Source organism: Chenopodium album, chromosome 8, assembly GCF_948465745.1.
Source record: "Chenopodium album chromosome 8, dcCheAlbu1.1, whole genome shotgun sequence".
Lineage (NCBI taxonomy): Eukaryota > Viridiplantae > Streptophyta > Magnoliopsida > Caryophyllales > Amaranthaceae > Chenopodium > Chenopodium album.
The window spans coordinates 48,919,262-48,923,500 of NC_137841.1; the positions used below are offsets into that span (position 1 = coordinate 48,919,262).

At 43.6% G+C, this 4,239-nt stretch overlaps 1 non-coding gene across 1 annotated transcript; it reads right to left on the bottom strand.

Moving 5' to 3' along the window:
• Window positions 1-347: 347 nt before the first annotated feature.
• On the bottom strand, window positions 348-453 carry LOC145557054 (small nucleolar RNA R71). Its single transcript, XR_014092134.1, has one exon. It is a non-coding gene; the product is annotated as a small nucleolar RNA R71 (small nucleolar RNA).
• Between the last annotated feature and the right edge of the window lie 3,786 nt (window positions 454-4,239).

Consider the following 4,239-nt stretch of genomic DNA (forward strand, 5'->3'; position numbering starts at 1 on the left):
GGCCCCCAAAGCTTTTAGAGCGCAAAGTGGGATCCTAACTCCTACTACTCAAGCTAACAATTTCGAGATCAAGCCTAATTTGATTGCCTTGATTGAGAGGAAACAATTCTCGGGTGGAAAGTTTGAGAGTCCTCATGAGCACCTAAAAGAGTTTGAGAAATATTGTGACACAATAAAGGCCAACGGAGTGACTCAAGAATATATTCGCCTCAAAATGTTTCCATTTTCGCTAATTGGGAGAGGTCTAGAATGGCTAGAGAAGGAGGTGCCTCCTAATTCTCTCACGACATGGGACCAAGTGACTACGGCTTTCTTGAGGAGGTTTTATAACCATAGGAAGACCGCCGAGGCTCGGTCTTTGATTCAAGGTTTTCGCCAAAAGAGTGGTGAGTCTCTAAGTGCGGCATGGGAACGATACAAAGAGCTTCAACGTCAATGCCCACACCATGGGATACCCAAGTATCAACTCATTCACACTTTCTATGGAGGTCTCACACCTCAAGGAAGAACAAGCCTAGACGCCGCGGCCGGTGGTCCAATTATGAACAAAGGAGAGCATGAAGTGGAGTGTATTATAGAGGAAGCCGCAAAGCACTATGATGATTGGTACGAAGGAGAAAGGGATGCTACTTCTAGCAAGGGCGTTTATGCATTGGAGCAAGCCAACGCAATCAACAACCTTTCTACCCAAATCTCCAAAATGACCAAGCAAATGGATGAATTGATGAAAGAAATGTCCAACCCTCATGGTAATATCTCCCCTTCGACCAAGGGAGGCAATGGTATGGATACTTCCTCCCCCTCTTCTTACAATACAATGCCCCAAGGATGCATGTTTTGTTCTAATTGTGAAACCTATGATCATGATACCTTTCATTGTGTCTATGCTTGTGAAGTTCAACCCCCTTCCCATGAACATGATAGTAATATGGAAAATGTCAATGCTATGAATTTTGCTCCTAGAATGGGAAATGTAGGAAACTTGAGGCCAACCTCCAATCAAATGGGGAATTGGAATCAAGGTGGAAACCATGGTTGGAACCAAAATGGTGGTGGTTATGATAACCAATACCATGGTAGGGGAGGCCCTTCCAATTTCAATGGAAGAGGCTACTCTAACCAAAGAGGATATGGTAATCAAAACCAACAACCTAATTCCCGATACCATGACCATCAAAATCAAAATTTTGGTGACCACGGTAACATGGGAAATAATCAACAAGGCAATGTTCCTAACCAAGGCACGGGAGGCAATAGGGGCCAATTTGTTCCTAACTATGCCCAAACTAATAGGCCCCCGGGTTTGCATCAACCCCAACTTCCTCCACCTCAACAACCTCTTCAACTTGAAGCCCCTCCAATAGATCCCGTGATGGCTAAATTAGATGCTCTTTTAAAAATGCGTGAGGAGGATCAAAAGAAACATGAAGAGGCTCAAAAACGAACCAATGTTCATATGAAAATGCTTGAGACTCAAATTGCTCAACTTGCATCTAATTCATCCCCTTCTTCTTCTTCTCCTTCTTCTTCTCACATCCCAAGTCAAGGAGTCAACCCAAAACCTTTGTATGCCGTGACAACAAGGAGTGGGAAAGTAGTAGGGAGTGACCCTTTAATTAAGGAAGAACCCCAAGAAGAGGCGGAGTTAGAGAATGAGGGTGAAAAACCCAATGAGCCATTGAGTGTTGAAAAAGAAAAACATGTTGAGGTGCTCAAGGAAAAAGAAGCCACCCCCTTGCCCCTAAATCGCCAACCTAGAGAGGAGAAGCTACCCTTTCCACAACGATTTGTGAGAGCTAAACTTGATGCCCAATTTGGGAAGTTTTTGGAAGTCATTAAGAATTTGCATATCTCCGTCCCTTTCGTTGATGCTATGAAGCAAATGCCCCACTATTCCAAATTTTTGAAAGATCTTTTGAGTGGGAGAAGGGAGTGTGAGACGGTGAGTTTAACCGCCAATTGTAGTGCAATTCTTTCCAACAAACTACCTACCAAATTGAAAGATCCGGGTAACTTTTCCATCCCTTGCTCTATCAATGGCATTGAATTTGATAAAGCCTTGTGTGACTTAGGAGCAAGTGTGAGTCTCATGCCCTATTCCGTCTACCAAAAGCTTAGTGTAGGAACCCTCTCTCCCACTAACATTACTCTCCAACTAGCGGACCGTTCCGTTAAGTTCCCCATGGGCAAAGTTGAGGACATTCCCCTTAGGGTAGGAAATTTCACATTCCCCGTGGATTTCTATGTGCTAGAAATGGATGAGGATGAGAGGATTCCTATAATTTTGGGTAGACCATTTCTATCCACTTCTAGAGCTATCATCGATGTGAAGGAGGGGAAGATATCTTTGAAAATTGACAATGATTCTATTGAGTTTGATTTGAACAATGTCATGCAACAACCCTCCTCAAGTGGTGAATGCTTTAGGGTAGATATTCTTGATACGATTCTTGATGAATTTTCTCGCTCCCACTTGCATGCCACTAATGATCCCCTTGAAAGTGTGTTGTTGAATGAATCAAAGATAGGTACTCACAAAGAAGACATACAATTCTATGAGGATTTGCTTGAGGAAAGCAAGGAGTGCAAGGGCGCGAGCATGGAAGAAGAAGCTCCTTACATTCATGAACTCTTTCAAGTTGAAGAAAGAGAAGAGAGCCCCAATGGTAAGGGAGCACCAAAGGTAGACTTGAAACCTCTACCTTTGGGCTTGAGGTATGCATTTCTTGGTCCCAATGAGTCTTTCCCCGTGATTGTAAATTCTAACCTAACGGAGGAGCAAACCTCCCTCTTGATCAATGTTTTGAGAAATCACAAAAAAGCTTTGGGCTATACCATTGATGATATCAAGGGTATAAGTCCATCTTTATGTATGCACAAAATTGATCTAGAGGGAGATGCCAAACCCGTCAGGCAAAGGCAAAGAAAGATTAACCCTTCCATGCAAGAGGTTGTGCGGAAGGAAGTGGCTAAGCTTCTTGATGCGGGAATTATTTACCCAATTGCTCATAGTGATTGGGTATCTCCCGTGCAAGTTGTGCCTAAGAAAGGGGGCATGACGGAAGTGAAAAATGATCATGATCAACTAGTACCCACTAGACTTGTTACCGGTTGGCGCATGTGTATTGACTATCGCCAACTTAACACAAGTACATGCAAAGATCATTTTCCACTACCGTTCATTGATCAAATGTTGGAAAGGCTTACAAAGCATTCCTTCTATTGTTTCCTTGATGGTTACTCGGGATTTTTCCAAATCCCAATTGACCCTAAGGATCAAGAGAAGACAACTTTCACATGCCCCTACGGTACTTATGCGTATCGTAGGATGCCTTTCGGGCTTTGTAATGCCCCCGCAACATTCCAACGTTGCATGATGTCCATTTTTAGTGATATGATTGAGGATGAGATAGAAGTCTTCATGGATGACTTCTCCGTTGGAGGAGCCACCTATGAAGATTGTCTATCTAATTTATCTCGTTGGTTAGAAAGGTGTGAGAGGGCTAACCTCGTGTTGAATTGGGAAAAGTGCCACTTTATGGTCGAAAGTGGGATTGTTCTTTGGCACAAAATTTCCCATGCCGGCATTGAGGTCGATAGAGCCAAGGTTGAGGTCATCGAAAAACTTCCTCCCCCCACCAACGTGAGGGAAGTGAGGTCTTTTCTTGGCCATGCCGGGTTCTATCGGCGCTTTATTAAAGATTTTTCAATGATCGCTAAGCCTCTCACATCCCTATTGCAACAAGATAAGGAGTTTGTGTTTGATGATGCTTGTCATAAGTCCTTTTGTAGGTTGAAAGAAGCCCTTTGCACCGCTCCTATTGTCCAAGGTCCGGATTGGTCTCTTTCATTTGAGCTCATGTGCGATGCAAGCGACGAGGCCATTGGATCGGTTCTTGCACAACGAAAGAATGGGAAACTTCATGTCATACATTATTTGTCTAAAACTCTCAATGATGCCCAACGAAACTACACAACTACCGAGAAGGAGTTCCTAGCGGTTATCCATTCATTCGAGAAGTTTAGAACCTACCTCATTGGTTCTAAGACAATTGTGTATACCGACCACTCGGCTCTCAAATATTTGATAGGGAAGAAGGAAGCTAAACCAAGGTTGTTGAGATGGGTTTGAGTCCTCCAAGACTTCGATTATGAGATGAGAGACAAGAAGGGAGCCGAGAATGTGGTGGCGGATCACCTCTCAAGGTTGGGCGGTGCAAGGTTTGAAGATGATGGCTT